This window comes from Gracilinanus agilis, chromosome 1 (assembly GCF_016433145.1).
Source record: "Gracilinanus agilis isolate LMUSP501 chromosome 1, AgileGrace, whole genome shotgun sequence".
Taxonomy (NCBI): Eukaryota; Metazoa; Chordata; class Mammalia; order Didelphimorphia; family Didelphidae; genus Gracilinanus; species Gracilinanus agilis.
The window spans coordinates 486545826-486568919 of NC_058130.1; positions in this window are offsets into that span (position 1 = coordinate 486545826).

Below are 23094 nucleotides of genomic sequence, written 5' to 3' on the forward strand. Positions count from 1 at the left end.
AAATAAAAAGAAAGTGAAAGAAAGTTTGCTTTGATCTGTATTTAGACTTTATCAGTTCTTTCTCTTGAAGTAGATGGAATTTTTATCATGAGTCTTTTGGGATTGCTTTGGATCATCGTATTGTTAAGAATAGTCAAATTACAGTTGTTCATTTCATGTTATTCCTGTCATATGCAAGTGTCCTGGTTCTTCTTACTTTACTCTGCTTCAGTTCATGTAAGTCTTTCCAGATTTTTCTGACTTCCTCCTGCTCATCATTTCTTTTCATCACAACAGTATTCCATTATAGTCATACGCTGTAACTTAGCCATTCTCGAATTGATGGGTATCCCCTCACTTTCCAATTCTTTGTCCCCACAAAAAGAGCTGCTTTAAATATTTTTGTGCATATAAACCTTTTCCATTTTTTATGTTTATCTCTTTGGGTTACAAACCTAAAATGTTATTGCTGGGTCAAAGGGTACATGTTGTTTTATAGTCCTTTAGGCACAGGTCCAAATTGCTCTCCAGCATGGTTGAATTAGTTCACAACCTCTCTAATAATGAATTAGTGTCTCAGTTTACTCACATCCTCTCCAAATTTTGTCATTCTCCATTTCATTCATAATAGCTAATCTGATAGGTGTGGAGTGGTACTTCAGAGTTGTTTGAATTTGCATTTCTCTATTTAGAGCATTTTTCACATGACTATAGAGAGCTTTAATTATCTTGTCTGAGAACTTCCAGTTCATATTTTTTGACTATCTATACATTTGGGAATGACTTGTATTCTTCAACATTTGACTCATTTCTCTATCTATTTGAGAAATGAGTCTTTTATTAAAAAGATTTTTAAAAATATTTTCACCATTACAATTATTGTGTATTACTTTCCATCCTATTTCTCCCCACCCTACTCGTTTTCTCTCTCCTTTCATTCTGTTCATCTTCAATAGTATTTAGCTTCTGACTACCATATCCCCCAAATTGCCCTCTTTTCTATCAGTCTCCCTCCTCCCTTCTCTTATTTCTTTTACCTCCTACTTCCAATAAAGCAAAATAGATTTCTATACCCTATTGATCATGTATGTTCTTCCCTCAATTCCAATGAGGGAAATTTCAATGAGAATAAGGTTCAAATATTCATTTTTCCCCTAAAGGATTATGCTCAGTTTTTCTGGATAAGTGTTTCTTTGTTGAAGTCCTAGCTTTTTTGTCCTCTGGAATATCAAATTCCAAGCCTTCTGATTCTTTCATGTAGAAACTGCTAAACCTTGTGTTACTCTGACTATGTCTCCATGATATTTAAATTGTTTCTTTTTTGGCTGTTTGCAATATTTTCTCCTTGACCTAAGAGTTCTAGAATTTGGCTCTACTATTCCTAGGAGTTATCCTTTTGGGGTTTCTATCAGGACATGATCAGTAAATTTTTTACTTTCCTATTTTACCTTTTGGTTCTAGATACATGAGGGTAGTTTTCCTTGATAATTTCTTGAAAAATGGTATCTAAATTCTTTTTTTTTCATGGCTTTAAGGTAGTCCAATATTTCTTAGAATCTCTCCTGGATTGATTTTCTAGGTCATTTGTTTGTTTGTTTGTTTTCAGTGAGATAATTCACATCCTTTTTTTTCTTTTGACTTTTTTTATTGTTTCTTGATGCCTCATTTGTTTATTAGCTTCCACATGTCCAGTTCTAATTTTTAAGACATGATTTTCTTGAGTGAGCTTTTGTACCTCCTTTTCCATTTGGAAAATAATATTTTCTAAAAAGTCCTTTTCCTCAGTGAATTTTTGTACCACTTTTTTCCTATATGGTCAACTTTGTCTTTTAAGGAGTTCTCTTCAGTATATCTTCATATATATTTTTTCTCATTTGGCCAATATTGCTTTTTTTAAACCCTTAACTTCTGTGTATTGGCTCATAGGTGGAAGAGTGGTAAGGGTGGGCAATGGGGGTCAAGTGACTTGCCCAGGGTCACACAGCTGGGAAGTGGCTGAGGCCAGATTTGAACCTAGGACATCCCGTCTCTAGGCCTGACTCTCAATCCACTGAGCTACCCAGATGCCCCTCAATATTGCTTTTTAAGGAGTTCTCTTCAATACATTTTTGTGCCTCTTTTACCAAATGTTGACTATTTTTTATGATTTTCTTGCATCATTCCCATTTCTCTAATTTTTCTACTTCTCTCACTTGATTTTTTTCAAATTTATTTGAGCTTCTCTATAATTCTTTTTGGGCTTGATATCAATTCATATTTTTATTGGAGGCTTTGGATGCAGCTGTATTAACTTTATTGCCTTCTTCTAAGTTTGTGTTTTGTTCTTCTCTGTCAAAAATGTGGCTTTCTACCTTGTTTCTTTTTCTGTTGTTTCCTAATTTTCCAGCACTTTTCTTTTCTTTTAACTCAAAAAATACTGTTCAAGTTGGGCTCTTTGAAACTCTATTAAAAATTACTCTAGACAATATAAAATACTTAGGCATCTATTTGCCAAGAGAAACACAGGAATTATATGAATTATATATTATATTATATTATATTATATTATATTATGTTATGTTATGTTATGTTATGTTATGTTATGTTATGTTATGTTATGTTATGTTATGTTATGTTATGTTATGTTGTGTTATATTATACACTTTCCACACAATTAAAATTACATCTAAATAATTGGAAAAACATTTATTGCTCATGGGTAGGATAAGCTAATATAATAACCAGGAGAACATTGTACACAGAGACTGATACACTGTAGCAGAATTGAATGCAATGGACTTCTTTACTAGCAACAATACAATGATCCAGGAAAATTCCAAGGGATTTATGAGAAAGAACACTATCCACATCCAGAGAAAGAACTGTGGGAGCAGAAACACAGAAGAAAAAAATAAAACAACTGCTTGATCACATGATTCAGTGTGCATATGATTGGGGATGTAGACTCTAAATGATCACTCTATTGCAAACAGTAATATGTAAATAGGTCTTGGTCAAATATATAAAGCCCAGTGGAATTGCTTGTTGGCTATGGGAGGGGTTAGGGAGGAGGAGAGGAAAGAACATGAATCATGGAACCATGGAAAATATTCTAAATTAATAAATTAAATAGCAAAATAAAGTAAAATAAAATAAAATAAATCCCCCCCACAAAAAAATTTAAAGCAGGATGGGGGCTAAGAAGGAACACTTTCATTTAAAACTAAGCAGAGCTATAGACAGAAAGTGAACAGATGACTGAAAAGTCCAGATCCTAGCCTTCTATAAAGCAAAGTTTGGGATGGAGTTTAATGACCTACTCTATAGCCCTCCAATCAGAGGGGAAAGGAATCTGAAAGAATCAGGAATGATATAGAATATATAAATCTCTGTTAGCATCAAGATGTTGAGATTTCAGGTGATCATAATAAACCAAGAATCCAAAAAATGAAAAGGAAACATCAAAATCATCTCTTGACAGAGAGGTGATGAACTTAAAATATAGGAATAGATACATAATTTCACATGTGGCTAATGTGTTTTTTTTGCTGGACTATGCACTTATGTATTGAGAGCTTTATTTTTCAAATTTGTTATGTTTTGTTGTTCAATGCATATTGGGATTAGAAGATAGTGGAAAGGACATATTAATTAAAAAAAAAAAGATAACTGACAGATAAATCTTGATGCTCCCTCTGCTTTGGAATCAATGTATTGTATTGATTTGAAGAAGGAAGGTAACAGTTAAAAAAATGAAAGCAAGTTTATTTATTATGGAGCAGGCAAGTGTTCTAGAACAGGAATAGGACATTAAGAGGGTATGATTTGGGTGAGGGGGAGTTGAGAATGAGGAAAAAGACAGCTATGTTTGGAGGAAGAAATGTTCTTTGTCAGCCAGCTTGAGGTTCAGAATCTCAGAGAGAAGGGCAGGAGTGGTTAGGAATATTGGGACAAAAGTCCAAGTAGAATAACAGTGAAATCAATTGAGGAAGGTAGCTGCTTAGAAAGTTCAAGGCAAATAATTTTATCCTCTAATTGCATGACCCTGTCACATTTCTAGGAATTAGAGGGATTCGTGAAGATATTGTATCTCTGATTTTGTCCTGCCCTCACTCCAGGCAAGAAGCTTAGTTAAGAGAAAGAAGATGGGTTGTTGTTTTTTTTCCAGCTTTGACTTGCCAGCTCCACCTTTAACCCCAGTAAGAGCAGAACTTTTCCAAATTGTGTTCTCAGGTCTTCTAAAGCATCACGTAGAGAGGTTTTTGTCTGAGCCCAACTCAATAATCGTGACTTTGCCAAATGAAGGAGTAGGGTCTGACCTCTGTAAAATTAGATAGGAAGACCTGAGTTCATATCCAACCTCAGACACTTACTAAATGCGTAACCATAGGCAATTCATTTAACCTCTGTTTTCCTCAATCCACTGGAGTAGGAAATGGTGAACCACTCCAAAATCTCTGCCAGGTAAACTCCATGGATAGTATAGTGCATATGGTAAGAAGAGTCTGATGCAACTAAACAACAACAAGCTGAGGCCAAGAGAATTTAAATGACTCATCCCAGACCAGAGGTAGGGACAAAGCCTATTTCTAAATCTTTTTCTACTTGGCCTAGTGCCTCTAGCCAATGTACAATGCCCATTGCTTTCATATCTTTTTACCAATTGAAAAATAATAGATATGTGCAAACACATTTTTAATCATTAAAAACAACTTTTCAGTTTTTTGGCTTGGGGAGAGAAAAAGGAATATTCTTTTTTGTTTGTTTTTCTTCTTACTTGGATTGTTTTTGCTTGGTTCTGGTTCATATAGTTCAATGCTAGTATTGTAAGTTTGGAGAAGTTACAGTAATAATTACTATTTCAAAAAAGAATGAGCATGAAAGTACTGTCCACTGATAAAAATCCAAAGGGAAAGAAATAAGAAAACAGTGTCTCATAATGCAGCAAACACTTTTCTCCTGGAGCTTCTGAAAGTTATTTTAACAGAATTGCAAAGAGGGATGCAATGAATTTGATCAATGTAAGTATCACTAGGCACATGCTTAATCCCAGTCCCACACATTATATTTTGCTGCATAAAAGGCATTCAATTTGAGTATTTCATAAAATTCTGCATTCAATTGTATGCCTCTATATATAATATACTTCTCCTTTGAATAACCCTTTTTATTATAGTTACTATAGCATTTCAAATTTATATAGCTTTTTTTCTGGAACTGTGATTTCTTTGGCATAGGGGACTCTCCGGTGTGGAAACCACAGTCCACTAATACTAACTGGCTTCTCATAACTTAGTAAGTTACCTGAGGAACTGAGGTCAAGTGACTTGTCTATGGTTTCACAATCACTAAGTGAGAGAGACAGAACTTCAGCCCAAGTCTTCCTGATCCCAAGCTCAGTCCACTTTCCACTATTCCATACTACCTTTCCTCTGTTTATATAAATCTTTACAACTTCAAAGTCCTCACTTCCTACAAATGGTCTGCCATTTCATACACAAATGAAATTCAAGATATAAATTGGGAAGGGGATAAATTCCATGTTTTAATAGTTAATCTGTAGGAAAATAATAATTACCTGGTTGTCAACTATCTGGTGATAAGCTTTCCCCAATTTACCTACCAAATTTCTATCAACAAAACTGGAGGTAACTAGTGAATCCATGCACAAAGGCTTTTTAGCTTGGTGTAAGATTTAAATTAATACCCAACACTTTAAGAATTATATTTTATAAAGTTTCTTAATAATGACTTGAAGTAGAAGGAATAAAAAGGAAATAGAATAAAAAAACCCTAATTATCTAACAAAATTGAGACCTCACGAGCAAAACTCTCCTGGCCCTCATCTCATGCCACCTCCATCAAACCCAATCACAAGAAGAGCCTGAGAGGCAGGGTTAAACACAATTTATATCCTCCCTATGTCAGCATGTAATGTGAGAAGGAAAGTGGAGTGCTAGGAATTGTAGTTATAGAGTTCGAATTGTAATTACACGTTGGAAAGGTGTTCCACAGTTTATACTCTTCCAATGTAGTTTTCAAGAAAGAGTCTAGCATCTACTATAATGCCACAGTATGCCATTATAGTAGGACTTTAATGGACGATTATTACAAAGGACTTTACATGTATTATCTCATTACATGTAATATCCATATTATGTTCATGATAATAAAGCTAGAAGATAGGTAGTACAAGTATTATTACCCTCATTTAATGAATAAGGAAACAGAATCAGAAATGCTTGACAACTTTTTCCAAATATCCAAATAGCAAAGCTATAAAGATGTGCATACCCTCTAGAAATGGCTCATTTACAGAATGAGTCTACCTAAAGGAATTAAACATTGAAATAATGAATAGCTTAATACTGAAGGGCTTCATCATTAAAAAAATAATTTTGCATTGTATAGCCTACTGGAAAAATTAACAGCACTTAGCATTTAGTTAATGCCACAAACACTGGAATTGCTAACAATAAATGTTAGCATTTACATTATCCTTCATTTTTAGCCCAGTGACCACTAATTGGATAAATAATTGCAGTCACCACTTGCAATTTTTATTTTCAAACTTACAGTTATGTTATATTCATTTCCCACATGGTTACAAGGGAGCAACAGAGGTCATGGTAGGCTGAAGGAATTCAGAAGAGAGAAGCAAAAGGAGAAATAAATTGTTTCATCTCACAACACATAGGATAATAATTCCTGCAAAATTATGCCACCCACATCTAAAATATATTGGCCAATTACCTCTATTTCTTCAAGATTCAGAGTATGGTACTATTCTTGGCATAATAAGAATGATAAAATCTGGCAAAATAGAAACATTCTCCTCTTTATTAGCTATAACTTCTAAAGCTCATAAGTTTCTAGCAAAGTTCATTTCCTCCCGAGATAATAGATAGAAGAATTTTTTTTAATCTTTGCTAGTATTTGAAATAGTAGCTTATTCATTAGTGTGTACCACATAGACCTTAAGTCATAAAAAACATAAAAGCATCTTTTTTCCAGAAATGGACACCTAAAATCCCCATGAATAGAGATGAGACTACAGCAGCATTTTCAGAGAGCACTTGGGAACAGCAGAAGCCTATATTCTCTAAATTCTTTCTGAGGAGGATGAATGCTTTAACCTTGGAACACCATTTTATTCTGCTAGCATGTGGAATAGCATTTTTCAAATACGACTGCTAGAGAAGAAAACACAATCAGCCTCCATTCATTCAGTGAGGTGGCCTATGTAGACTGCTCTATGTCTTTAAAAAGGAGATTGTTATAACTAGGTTACTTTTAAAAAATAGTAGGAAAAAAGGTCTCCATCTAGAATGCCTACATTTCACCTGGTGAAATATTTATTCAAAGAATTAAATTGCAACTCCAATGCTTCTGTCAGCTGAATTTATCTTCCTTCAGAGGCAGTCTGAAATCTGAAGTCTGTTCATAAAAATATGAATTCCCAACCCCTCCAAAGATTGTTCATAAAAATATACATTTCCCCCTCTGGAATGGAGACACCACGATTTGCATTTAAAGCCCTAATACCATGCAGAAAATTGATATGGAATAAAAACTAGTAGAAATTTCTAACTTTGCTTGAAAATATTGTCACTACTCTTAACTTCAGGTCTGTTAGGACCACAGAATGTTGAAACTTGACCTGAAAAATCTTTCCATTTATATATGAGGAATCTGAGACCTTAAGAGGACACATGATTTACCAACTACTGAACAATAGGTATGTGACAAAACTGAGATTAGAATTCAATCAATTAGCAAGCATTTATTAAGTACCTACTAGGTTCCAGGTACTGCATTGGGCACTGGGTACACAGACAGAAGAAAATACCTGCTGTCTAGTACCTCACATTCCATTGAGACAATAAGGAAGTAAACAACATATATGCATAAATTAGACATAAGGTGGTGTGGTGGAGACAGTGGGAAGAAAATTAACTTCTAAAGTGATTTTTTAAAGTCCTTATGTAGAAGGTAGAATCAAAGATATTTTTTAATTTTTATTTTTAGAACATTTTTCCATGGTTACATGATTCATGCTCTTACTCTCCCATCCACCCAACCCAACCATGCCCTCCCCCTAGCTGACATGCATTTCCACTGGTTTTTACATGTGTCATTGATCAATACCTATTTCCATATTATTGATAATTGCACTGGGGTGGTAGTTTAGAGCCTCCATCCCAAAACATATGCACATCAACCCATGTGTTCAAGCAGTTATTTTTTTCTGTGTTTCTACTGCCATAGTTCTTCATCTGAATGTGGATAGCATTCTTTTTCATAAGACCCTCAGAATTGTCCTGAGTCTTTGCATTGCTGCTAGTACAGGATTCCATTACATTCTATTGTACCACAGTTTATCAGTCTTTGTGTACAATGTTCTCCTGGTTCTACTCATTTCACTCTGCATAGATTCCTGAAGGTCATTCCAGTTCACATGGAATTCCTCCACTTCATTATACCTTTCAGCACAATAGTATTCCATCACCAACAGATACCACAATTTGTTCAGCCATTCCTCAATTGAACCCTAACCCTAACCCTAAACCTTGTTTTCCAGTTTTTTGCCACCACAAGGAATGCAGCTATAAAATATTTTGTACATGTCTTTTTCCTTATTATCTCTTTGGGGTAGAAACCCAGCACTGGTATGGCTGAATCAAAGGGCAGACAGTCTATTAAAGCCCTTTGGGCATAGTTCCAAATTGCCATCCAGAATGGTTGGATCTATTCACAACTCCACCAGCAATGCATCAGTGTCCCAATTTTGCCACATCCCCTCCAACATTCATCACTTTCCTTTGCTATCATATTAGCCAGTCTGCTAGGTGTGAGGTGATACCTCAGAGTTGTTTTGATTTGCATTTCTCTAATTATAAGAGATTTAGAACACTTTCTTCATATGTTTGTTGATAGTTTTGATTTATTTATCTGAAAATCGCCTATTCATGTCCCTTGCCCATTTATCAATTGGGGAATGGCTTGATTTTTTGTACAATTGATTTAGCTCCTTATATATTTGAGTAATTAGACCTTTGTCAGAGTTTTTTGTTATAAATTTTTTCCCAATTTGTTGATTCCCTTCTAATTTTGGTTGCATTGGTTTTATTTGTGCAAAACCTTTTTAATTTAATGTTATCAAAATTATTTATTTTACATTTTGTAATTTTTCTAACTCTTGCTTGATTTTAAAATCTTTCCTTTCCCAAAGATTTGAGAAGTATAATATTCTGTGTTCATCTAATTTACTTATAGTTTCCTTCTTTATATTCAAGTCATTCACCTATTCTGAATTTATCTTGGTGTAGAGTGTGAGATATTGATCTAAACATAATCTCTCCCATATTGTTTTCCAATTTTCCCAGCAGTTTTTGTCAAATCGTGGATTTTTGTCCCCAAAGCTGGGCTTTTGGGGTTTATCATAGACTCTCTTGCTTAGGTCACTTAGCCCAAGTCTATTCCACTGATCCTCCCTTCTGTCTCTTAACCAGTACCATATTGTTTTGATGATCATTGCTTTATAGTACAGTTTAAGATCTGGTACTGCTAGAGTTATATTTTTTAAATGTCTATTTTTAAAATAAATATTGTTGATAAATTTTGGTTTTAAATCCCCTACATTTCCCAGTTTATGCTTCTTCCTTTCTCCCAAGTTACTACCTTTAGAGTAAAGAATAAAAAAGAGATTTTTTTAAAATATTTGTAAAACTAACCAAAATATTTAAAAAGTATGCTATAATAGTCAATGGTTCATACTTACAGTCACTCATCTCTTTTAGTAAGGAGACTATATGAGTCTTCTCATTTCTTCTTTGGGGTCAAATTTAGGCATCATGATTTAATGGCATTCAGCTTAGATTATTTCACAGTTTTTAAAGTTTCCATTTTGAAGTCATGTGTATTATTTTCCTGGTCCTGCTTACTTTGCTTTATATCAGTTTATATGTCTTCCTATGTTTCTCTGCATTCATTTTATTAATCATTTCTAACTGCATAATAATATTTTTATATTTATGTATCACAATTTGCCTTCCCATCTGTGGGTCAAAGAGTATGAACATTTTAACCACTTTCTTTGTATTGTTTCAAATGGTTTTTCAAAATTGTTAAACCATCTCACAGCTTCACCAACAAATCATTAGTGTGACCATCATTCTACAACTCCTCCAATATTGACTATTCTCATCCTTTGTTATGTTTGTCAAACCATTTGATGCCAAGTAGTATCACAAAATTATTTTGATTTGCATGACTTAGATTAGTGACTTTGGGTATTCTTTCATATTATTCTTAATACTTTACAGTTCTTTTGATTGTTCATATCCTTTAACCATCATGTATTGAGGAATGGCTTTTATTTTTTTAATTCATTAATTTATTTGTTTGTTAAATTAAAATATCAAGTTAACTCCAACTCTTTCCTCCCTCCATTAGATACGGCATTTAAAAATATTTTTGTTATTTGACTATCTCAGATATCAAAGTTGTATTAGAGAAATTTGATTAAAAAAAAACACTTTCCCAGTGACTGTATCCTTTTTTGTCTGTTGTCCTAAGATTTTTTGAGTAATGATACTTCAAATTCATGCAATTTAAATGATCTCTTTTTTCATTTGTAATTACCTTTATTACTTGTTAGGGTGAGATCTGATTTTATAACTAGATATTTGAAAGTACTAGTTCAGGTTCTTTTCTATTTTTTTTAATGTTATTACTATTTTAAAATAAACCCTTACTTTCTGTCTTATTGTGTATTGGTTTAAAGGCAGAAGAGTGGTAAGGGCTAAGCATGGAGGTTAAATGACTTTCCTAGAATCAATAGATTGGAAGTGGAAGATTTGAATCCTGGACCTCCCATCTCCAGACAGCTCTCAATCTACTGAACTACCTTGCTGCCCTGACTATGATGTTTAATATTCGGGCTATGTCGATTTTTATTGTGGCACATTATAAACTATTGATTATAATCTAATTTCTATCCAAATGAAATGAACATTTAGTATTCCTCCAACTGTTCAAGTCATTTTAAAAAAATCCTTACCTTCCATCTTTGAATCAATACTGTGTATTGACTCTAGGCAAAAAGAGTAGTAAAGCCTGGGCAATGGGGGTTAAGTGACTTCCCAGAATCACACTACTAGGATGCATTTGAGATCAGATTGTCAACCCAGATCTCTCATCTCTAGACCTATCTCTCTATCCACTGAGCAACCTATCTGTCCCCATTCAAGTCATTTTTAAAGAAGTATTTTATAATTCTAACAATATGGGTATGTTTTGGTAGGTTGACCTCCAGATATTTTGAGCTACGTATTGAATAAGAGTAGTTATTTTAAGAGAGAGGAAAAAAAGGTTTATATTCTAGGGATAAATAACAGTTGTTTTAAAGGCATGGAGATGAAAAATGGAGTACCATGGATGAAGAATAGTAAGTACAATTTGACTGGATTATAGCAAACATGAAGAGGAATCATGTATAATAAGACTACAATGATAGGAAGAAGCTAAGTTATGGAGGGTTTTAAGTCATAAATAGAAGAGTTTATTTTTTATTCAAGAAGTAACAAGCAACTACTACTGTCTATTGAGAAGAGGAGTCAGACTTTATTTTAGGAAAATCATTTTGGCATTTATGTAAAGGATGATTTGGAGTGGGAAAAGATTTGCAGAGAGGCCAATGAAAAGAAAATTACAATGTGGAGTAATGGCTAAATTGGAGGAGGGAAAGAAATGAGAAAACAAGTATTTATTTGATGTGACAAATACTGTGATAAGAACTTTAAAATATAATCTCAATTGACTTTTACAACAAGCCTGGGATATTATTCCCATTTTAAATTTGGAGAAACTAAGGCAGACTTGGCCGGAGTCACATTGCTAGTAAGTATCTGAAGTCAAATTTTAACTCAGGTGTTGCTGACTCTAAGCCCATGTGTCAATAAGGTCATTAGGGAGAAAAGAGAACATATATAAAAGATTTCATGAATATTAATATAACAAAATTTGGTACCTGATTAGATATGTTGATGAATAAGAAGAAACAGTCAAGGATGACTCCAAGGCTGCTAACTTAGATGACTAGAATTCAGGTTATCTGAGTATAAATTCCATGTTAGCTCCACTATCCCACTGCCTCTGAACCCTAAGGGCAGGAATATGTCTCTCAGAATATATTCTTATGAATAATTCATAGCCAGAAAAGCCAATGTGAGTTAAAGCTATGTTTGAAAAAAGGCAGTGTCCAGAATCAGGAAAGTGAGACTCACCCTTTACTGTACCCTGAAAAGGCCACATCTGAAGCTCCCTACTGATTTCTGTCTGTCACACTGTAGATAAGACATTGGTAAGATGGAGACTTTTCAGAAAAGAGTAAAGGGGAACATGAAGATTCCCAAGATCATACTATATAAGAATAAATTGAAGTAACTAAGGATATTTAAACTGGAGAAGGAATAATTTGAGGGAAGGTAAAGGGAAAGTATTACAGTAGACTTAGAAGAGACATTAGACTTCTTGTGATTTGCACCAGAGGCCAAAACTATGTAGGCACAATATATGTTGTAGAAAAGCTGAGTTAGACTTTTTTAAGGAAAATTTCCTAATAATTAAGTTTATACAGAAGATAGCAGTGTTAGCAGTGTTACCTGGGAGAGCAGGTCTCTCCCAATTCTTTTCCAGGGATCTTTCAACATCTAGCTGAATGTCTCCTTGGATATGAAATAAAAGTGTCATTTTCAGATATGAGTTGATCCACTTGGCTTCTGAATTCCTTTCTAAATCTGGTATTTTGTCATTCTGCATTTGGAATTGGTAGCTTGATTTGTGATATGATTTAATGGAGCTGAGGTGAGACCCTCCACCCAAAAAATATCATCCACCATGGTCTGCATGCCACTATACTTTAACTTCCTATATCAATTAATCCTTTAGGTTACTATTATTAGACCTCTGTTATAAAGAAAACAATATCAAAGAGTGATAGAGGCAGTCATTAATTGAACTGAACTGAACTGAACTGAACTGAACCCTAGTTCAGTAATTTCCCAATAGATACAGGATCCTTAGAGAACAAAATGCAGTATATTTATGTTCAATACTTTATACTTTGTTAATGCTTCAATTCTTAAAAAAAAATAAAGCTATGATTCTATCACATTGACATCAATCATAAGCTCTGCCAGAGTAAATTGTTTACATAAGCTATATGACTCAAACCACTTAATCTCCAGATAATCAATCTTCTGGTAATAAGCATTCAACCATTGTCCACTGGGTGCCCTTTCCAGTTTGGTAGAAACTTCCAGAACTTGGGTTCCAAAGACATAGCCCTTAAGAACTCAGAGTCGTCTCTAACCCAAGGGACACTGAAAAGCCCATTTAGTACATTATGGATAAAGACGAGAAGGAAGAGGAAAGATAGTGTTGCATAGTGGATAGAGAGCTACCCTTGGAGTCTGGAAAATCTAGGTTTAAGTCTCGCTTCTGACACATAATGGCTATGAGACACTGGGCAAAATACTTAAACTCTAGTCCTCTAGAAAATTCACTTCGATTATAAATTGCAGAGAAGTTCATGATTTGCATTGGTAAGAGTTTCCTCATCTAGTAGCTCTTTTTACCAAAGAAATAAAAGTTCTAGTTCCTATCCTAAAGTTAATAAATCATTTAAAATAACAGCAATGACTACCACAATTTCTCCTGTTTACCCTGCACCTCAAAAATTTCAAGGCATTTCCATGTATATTTCCATATAAAATGTATATGTGTATTTATGTATATTTGTATATATATATATATATATATATATATTATACGTGTATATCACATTTTATCTTTCTCAATAACCCTAAGATTCTAAATAGAAACTCTGGATAAACAAATGTAATTTTGTAGCAGGATATCACCCCAAAAATGGGAAGCTCAAAACTCCATTCAATATAGAAGTGTGGAAGAATTATATTTAAAGAAGAAGAGGTTTTTAAGATGGTATGGTACCTAATAGCTGATGGAATAGCCTTGGGACTTCTGGAGTAGCACCTGGTATGGATCAAAGTTTGCATGTTTATTTAGGCTCTGGGGGCTTGTCACCTCCCATTCTGGGGAAATCTCCACCTTTTCTCAAAATAGTCCATGTCTGGGCATTATAGGGACATTCAAAGATAGAAAACCCTAGAAAATGAGCATTGAGAAAGAGGATCCAAATCCAGGAAGAGGTGTGATATGTGGATACTAAAAAGGGAATAAGGAGCATATGCAAGTTTGAGGATTTCCCTGGACTGCCAGAGCCTTTAATGTACATGATTCATGTTTCCCCCCATTGTTCCACCTGCCATCATTTGTCAGTGTAGGAGATGTCTCTCTACCCTTCTGGAATGCCTTTATAAAAGATAGGAACATAGGGAGAATATAATATAGTAGGTGACCACAATAGATGATTCTTAATGTCTAACAACACTGAACTAAGGTACATACAGAACAATACAAGCAATTAATAATTAGATAATAATTAATTAATAGTAGATAATACTTTGGGGAGCCAAAGATCATGGAAAGCAAGGAAAGAACAGCACAAGGTAGAATATAAAAAAGTATTAGCTTACTTCTTCAGCCTCTTGTTCTGACCTGTCTCCTTTGCTCTGTGGAAAACTAGCAAATTAGAGAGTATGAGAGGTGAATTTAGATATTTGAAAGATATTTGATATGTCATGTGGAAGAGAATTAAGAGCTGGAAGAAGGCAGGCTTAGAGATCACTGGGTTAACCTCACTTTACTGATAAGACAATTGAGGATCAGTAAGGTCAAGTTATTTGTCCAGGATCACACAGCTAGTAAATGTTAAAGAGAAGACTTGGACCTAAGACAGTGCATCAATGACTCTCTTGTCTATGAAGCTCTAGTGGACACACTTGTTAGGAACGAGAAATGGAAGTTCCAGGAAGGAAGAATCCATTCTAATCACTATTCCAGTAGAAGAAACAATATTTTATCAATCAGCCCTGTCCAAAAGATGGAAGCAGTGACCCTATTTTAAAAAGTTAGGCTTTGGGGTAAGTGGAATAGAGTGGCTAAAGTACTAGATTTGGAGTCAAATTATCTTTGCTCAGCAATAAAGTTGAAATACTAGAGATTTAGATAAATGAATTAGTTTTATAAAAAAGAATAAATACAGGAAGACTATTGCTTAACTAAATTATATTGTATTCTCATCACTCATCTGCTTAGTATCATTTTCTCCATATCCCTGAGTCACAAAATCAGCTTCAGTTTTCTACTTGTTTCAGTCCTTCTGTGAAAATATTTGTAATGCTTCATTCAGTTATTTCTTGTTAGAAGAAAAATGTCAGGTCCCATTAAAAACAATGATGATACCTACAAAATGGCACTGAATCAAATGATTAGGTTGTCTCATTGTGGGCTTTTAGTCAAGGTTGAATTTAATTTAATCTTAATCATTCCAGAGAAGATTAAATATAATCTGTTTCAGGCAGCAAATCACAGGCCTCTTCAGTCACTTTTCAGTTCCATGATATTTATTCTAATTCCCCACAACAATTAAAATATTTCCTCTTATTTTGGCTTTCATGTTTCTTTCTGTCTCCCTCTCTGTGCCTCTGTCTCTGTCTCTATCTCTCCTCCCTCCCCAAACCCCAGGTCATGCTGAAACTAGTAATATCTTTGAGAAAGAAGATTAAGGCCAATCATGGACAGGGCACCTACTCAATTTCCCTTCAATTTCCATTCCAATTTCAATCAGTGGCAAAGCTGCAATCTAGGTTCCCCTAATTGTATTTCTGGGTGCTGCTGCTGGTGGCAAAAGCAGCTAATATTTATCTATCAGTCTAAGAATCCGAGAACACAACTGCCAAAATAATATTTCTACATCACTGTTTAGACTGTGTTATTCCCCTACTTAAGAAGCTCCTGTTGCTTTATATTGCCTTTAGTATAAAATATCTAATCCTCATCATGACATTTAAAACCTCTTATAGTCTATCTAGTTCTGGTTTACTTTTATTTCATCTTGCTTTCCTTCATATTCTCTCCATTCTAGCCAATGGAGGTAGGATTGGGAGCTGAACTGAAACCCCACATTCCTAAAGAATGGATTTTCAAATTCAACATGAAGCTTTCCTTTTAAGACCCTAAGACTGGTCTTAGGGTACTAAGAAAAAGGGGTACAAACTGTTGTTAAATTCTCACATTATTATGTTCATAAATGTTGAATTTTGAAGATAAAAAATATAAGCAAAGATGCTCAGCTATGTGAACTATTTTTTGTCTATACCTTGAACAAGTTTGCAAGTGAATAAACAAGGTTTCAGATTCATATCGTAGTTTCTAGCTTCACCACCTCATGAAAAAGGAACTGCTACTGTGGACACATTTCTATACATAATCTGCAGAAATAACTCATACAAAAGATGCACTATTAGGCTATATGACATTTAATATCAATTTGTCTGTCGGATTTTGCAGATTTAGATATCAAAAAGAATGTATTTACCTCTCAAAAACACTGAAACTGAAGTCTTAAGTAGTGATGACCATAAGATATTTGGCTAAAATGATCTTAGTATAATTTTTGTGTAAAAACATAATTACATTAAAGGAGCTGTGGAAACAGCTTTAGCTAGTAGTTAAGATTTTCTTTCAGTAAAAACTTTCCTTTAAAAGAATTGTACTAAAAATTGTGCTTTTCTCACCAATCTTTTAAATAAATAAGGATTAAATAAATCTTATCCTAGCATCTTGGGAACTTCCAAACATCAGACTTGCTTGGCATCTCCCAATGCTTGGCTTACTTCTCTTTGCCTTAGCTAAAGGCAGTCTTTCCATAGAATCACAGAACATAGTAGTTGGCAGCTACTCAGGAGTTGAATAGTACAACCCATGTATGGACAGAAATCCTTTGTACAACTTGGAGAAATGGTCATGTTTTCTCCACTTGAAGATCATCAGTGAGGAGCAATTCATAATGTCCCAAGGCAGCCAATTCCACTTTTGGCTAGGTCAAAAGTTTTCCTTTTCTAAATCTGCTTTTTTTCTGCAGACTCCATCCATTGCTCCATGCTCTTCCTTCTAAGGCCAACCAAAAGAAGTCTAATTCTTCTTCCAGATGCCAATCCTTTAAATACTTAAAGGTAGTTGTCATGATCCCCTTGAGCCTAAAATTCAAGCTAACCATCCCAGTTCTTTCAAGTCTTCTTATTCCAATGATCCCCAAGTCCTTTATTATTCTTATCATCCTTCTCTCAGTACTGTCCAACCAATTAATGAAGAATGTCTTTCTAAAATAGGTTTCCCTTAGATTGTTTTTTCTAATTTATTTCTCTGTTACATTAAAATTTCCAGGTAATTCTCCCTCTCTCCCCACCTCACAATGAAGAAGGCATCATTTGACAAAAAGATATATTTATGTGTTAAACCATGCCTTGCTAATTTTCTATTTATTGATTTTTTCTCTCAAGGTGACCACACACAAGACATTCTTCAAATAATATTTCTGTTGATATATATAATATTATATTAGTTCTGATTGTTTTACTCTTCATAATTTCATATCGATCTTTCCATTTTTAAAAAATTAATCTGTTTATCATATCTTATTATGCAATAGTATTCAATCATAATAATATACCACAACTTGTTTAGCCATTCCCTAATTGATTGGTAGCCCTCAATTTCTAACTCTTTGCCAACACAAAGAGTTAGTATGAATATTTCATAGCATATAGGTTCTCTCCCTTTTCCCTGGATCACCTTAGGAAATAAAGCTAATAGTGATGTTGTTGGGTTCCTTTGGATTATAATCTCCTTGAAGACAGGGATTGTTTTCTTTTTCTTTTTGTATTCCACAAAGCCTAGCATAGTACCTGGAACACAGATTGTGTTCAATAAATATTTATTGAATTATTAAGCTGAAGATAATGTTCTAGAACTTCATTCTAAATTGCTACTTTTCTTAATATGGCCTAAGATTATATTCTTCTCCATCTTCCAACAGAATCCTCCACTTCTTTCTCAGGATGTGAGGAGCCCTCTTCATCATGAGTCTGTTAGAATAGAATAGGATGAATAGAATGAATAGAATCACTAAATTTTTTAATGTATTGTTATCATTCTATAAATTGTTTTTCTAGGTTTTTTCTCTTCACTCTGCATTAATTCATATAAGTTTTCCAAGGTTTTTATAAAAATAATAATTTTCACAATTTCTTAATGCATAATAGTATTCCATAGCATCCACCCCTCATAACTTTGGTCATTACCCAGGTGATAGGTAACCATTGGTTTCTAGATCTTTGCCACCATGAAAAAACTGTTACAAATAGGCTTTATAATCTTAAATTTTGTTTGGCTGAAGATTGAGTCCTTCTTTGAGTTTATTCTTCTTCCCTCTCCTCTTCTTCCATTTTCCTTTTGTTTCTCTGTTTAGTGAAATGTATTTCCTTACCCAACTGTAACTGTACATTCTTCTCTTTTTTATCCAGGTCAGATGAAGGTGACATCTTACTCCTTGTGTGTATAGCTTTCTATTTGCTGGCCCTCATTATGAAATAATTTTCCCAAATCTGCCTCTCTATCCTCTGCCTCCAAAGTGTATTCCTCTTACTCTCCCTTTCCATTCTCCTTTCAATATCATCAAAACATAGTGGAACTACTCCCAGGGCTTCTGTCTATTCCCTCTGTGGCCTCTGATAATGATAAGATTCATGAAGATAAATGCATTCCTTTCCATATTACAATTTAAACAGATAATTCATCATTTAGTCTCTTTTGATTCATTCACTCATGTTTTCTTTTTATATTTCCTTGACTCCCATGTTAGCATTTCAAAGTTTTTATGCAGATCTGTTCTTTTCAGCAGAAATACATAAAATTCTATTTCATTAATAGTTGGGGGGTTTTCACCTGTAGGATTATACTCAGTTTTCCTGGGAAGATTATTCTTGATCATAAACTTCTATCTTTTGCTTTTTAGGAGGATCATATTCCAATTTCTCTGCTCCTTTATAGAGCAGATGTTTGCCAAGTCATGCATGATCCTGCCTGGACTCTAAGTACTTGAATTCTTTCTTTTTGGCTTTTTTCAGTATTTTTTTCTTTGATCAGGAAACTAAGAATTTTGGATATACAGTTCCTAGGAATTTTCACTTTGTTGTTTCTTTCAGGAAGCTACCGACGTATTTTTCTATACCCAGTTTCTCTAATCATTCTAAGACCTAGAAAGGCTTTTATGATTTTTTTAAAAATATGATGTCTAGATTCTTTTTTCCTGTCATGGTTTTCAGACAGTCAAATGATTCTTAAATTATCTCTCATCAGTCTTCCAGATTAGTAATTTTTGCTATGATACTTTACATTATCTTCTATTCTTTCAGTCATATAACTTTGTTTAATATTACTGAGTACTTTGTGTATTCATTAGCATCTATAGAGTTCATATATATTTCCTTCTATTGATTCATAATTTTCAGAGTATTTGTTGCTTGGCCAAAGGTTCATACCTTTTTGTGCCAAGTTATTAAATCCCTTTCCAGTTCTTTCTTTCATATCTCTCATTTCTTTTCCAATTTTTTCCTTTAGTGCTCACATTTAATTTACAATAATCATGTATAACTCTTGAACTTGTTGCATCTCTTCTGGGCCTTCTAGTTGAATTTGTGCCAAAACTAGTTTTATTTTTCTTTGAGGTTTTGTTTGTAGATATTTTGAAGCCACTCTCTTTTTCTGGATGTGTATCTTGAGAGTCCCTGTTAATATATTACCTTTTTATGGAAGGATTGGGTTTTTTTTTTGTTTACTCATTCTTCCAGCCTACTTCTTGATCATGGACTTTATTTTCAGACTGGGGTCTATATTTCTAATGGGAATAAATAGGAGAACCTTTTCCTCTGAGGACTTTTTGTTGCTTTTTGAGGGTACTGAGAGTGGTATCACTCCAGGAACTCAAAAACAGCTCAGAATGAGAGCCTTAAATCTTTCACTGCTCCAAAAGTTGTCTGGTTTAGAGAAAAGTCTGATCACTTTCCTTGAAGTCTGAGTTTTTCAAGTTACTCACATGAGTTTGAGTCCGAGCAACAGGTCTGTGGACTTTCTCTGTTTAGAGTTCTTGTAAATTGCTGCTGGACTATTAAATAGCTTGAAAGCTGTGCTAGTTCAATACAACAGAATTTTAGACTTCCTTTTTTCTAAGACTCTTGACCTGGTTATTTGTCTATAGGTTTTGGATTGTGCTAGAAGCAAGAACTGAGACCCTTTTCTTCTCTTGGGATTTGAACTAAATAGCTGATATGTGTGTCTGAATTTCCCCAGAATTCTCTTTTTCCTTGTCAACCTGCGCTGGTAAAAAGAATTTCTGTGATATTTCCTTGGATTTCATAATAAAGATTCAGGTTGGTATATTTTCTAGATCATTTTGGAGGAATTAAAGCGATATCGAGGGAGTTCATTGTGTCACTCTGCCCTCTTAACTCTGCCAATTAGGAAGGAATTATTTAGTCTGTATGCCTTGCATCTAACACAATGTTTTCAGTGTTATCACTTGCTTGTTAGACTAGATTGGCATAGGAAATTAGATAATGAAAAAGAAAACAAAAGATTTTCTAATTCACTATTCCAACATTAAGGCTAACTTTTTAGAACTGTGAAACAAAAGACTCCTCTGGCAATATTTTTTCATTGTTTCACCAAGAAGAATTATATTCATTTAGCCTGGTAGGGGGTCATTTTTGCAGAGAGAGGGTTGGTGAAAGAAAGCAAGCTAGAACTGGGCTCCATGAGCCTTTTTGCAGGCAAAGTTGATGAATTTTGCATGTGTTGGCATAAACAAATCATGTTCTCTTTGTCGTAATAATATAAATTTATGGCATTGATTCACATCGTGTGTTTGTTGTTTTTGTTCCTCTGGAGTCCTTTTAAGTCCAGTTTTTTAAAAAGGTGTAAATACAGTGAACTTTTGAGTTTTCCCTTTTTTCTATAGGAAGACAAGAATCTCTGGTTCACCTCACATCTCAGGGGCATGCTGGCAAATGTTTTTCAGAACCAAGCGGACTGTCAGGGCAAGGAGAAAGAGATGTATTCAGGACATTCCTTTAAGTTTAACCTGTATTACTAACAATTTCAGCAATCAACTAAATAATAAATCCAACTTTAACATATAGATTGCCAATGAGACTCAGGATCTCATAGCTGGAGGCCTTTAGGGCTCCATGTAAAAATCATAATATCATACACTAGGAACATGTTTTAACATTAACATTAATTATCTAAGATCATTAAGAATACACAATTATTTCATTTGCCTGCCATATCCATTTCCCTAAAACACCATCCTTACAGTCCCTGTATTAAGATCTATAAGTATAGAATTTTCAAGTGACAAGAGGTCTCAGAGACAATTTAATTCAGACCACTGGTTTTAGTGAACTGCTACAATTGGTAAGTGGTAAGAGCATCAGATTGAATATCAGAAGATCTAGTTTAAATCTTAACTTTATCACTTATTTCTCATGTGACCTTGGGCAAGTCTCTTAAGCAATCTAGTCCTCAGTTTCTTCTTCATCTGCAAAACAAAGGAATGAAGTTCATGAAGAATCCATTTCCAAAGCATGGGAGCACCAGGATAGGCAGAACCAACATATATTAAGAAAAATAATTTTTATTCAAGAGAATAAACTGCCATTTACAGTAACAGGGTAACCTGAGGTAAACTGACAGAAGGTGCCACTTGGCTAAAACCATCCTACTGGAACTCCAGTCAGGGAAAGTCCACAAGACTGATGTTCAGGAATGAAGAAATAAGAACCTTCTGGCTTCTTTGACTCAATAAAGATAGAGACTTCAATGAACCAATCAAGGTAGTCTTTATAAATCAGTAAAACTAGGTGACACTTGGAATCAGGAAAATTCATCTTCATGAATTCAAAGCTGGCCTCAGATACTTACTAGCTGTGTGACCTTGGGCAAATCACTTAGCCATGTTTGATTTAATTTTTTATTTGTAAAATGAACTGGAAAAGGAAATGGCAAACCACTCCAGAATCTTTGCCAAGAGAGCCCAAAAAATGGGGTCAGGAAGATTCTGAAGTGATTGAGCAACCAAAGGATTGTTAATTAGACCATCCCTAGGCATGTAACCTAAAAGGTCATAGAAATTTATAATAGAGAAAGCTTTTCTTGTTACCACTAACTTGTCTGAACAGGTGCTGCCTATAAGGAGTTCAATTTGCCAGGTTCATTCAGTGGTCATGACTGCAGCTGAAACTGAAAGAGACCCTTGTTCACCCTGCATTTCAAGGGGTGCTGGTAAATGTTTCACAGTCAGATAGGATCTCTGTGGGAAAATGTACTCATGGCACATTTTAAAGTTTAATCTCTATTATTAACACTTTCTTAAGTCTAGACAATCAACAAAACAGTAACTCAAATGCTGGTTTATAGTTTGCCAGTTTCTGAAGTGGAAATGCTCACACTAAATTTTTAATACTTGGGTAAATAATTGCATGCAAGGAAGATCTGGTTCCATCACATAATACTATCTTTCCATGTAAAGTATTTTATAAATTGTCTATTTCCTACAGGAGGTAAGCTATTTTATTAGATGATCTTCAAGGTCCCTTATGATTCTTCCAGATTTAAATACCATAATTTAACTGATGACGAAATTGAGGCCCCAAGACTCTCTAGAATAGGGCTCTTTAAAACTAATAAAAGAGTTTTACCCTTAAATTAATGATCCACTATTTTTATATTAAGGATACTTATATTTAGTTAATTGTGAGATTATCTGGTTTACTGAAATTTTTAGTATTTCCCTGTGCTGGAGACAGCTCAAACAGCCTCCTCAATAGCTAATTGTTAAATTTTTTTCAGTATAAGCATTTATTCCTTGGAAATTAGTAAATTTCAGGACTTGACTGACTGTTTTGTTGATTGCCTAGACTTGGGAAAGAGATGGAAAAAAATGTAAGTAATGGAGATTAAACTTAAAAGTGTGTCAGTCTCTAACAAAAATCAGTAGAAGTGTTAGAAAGAGAAACTCCATTTAAAATCACTCTAGACAATGTAAAATATTTGGGATCTATTTGCCAGGATAAATGCAGGAATTATATG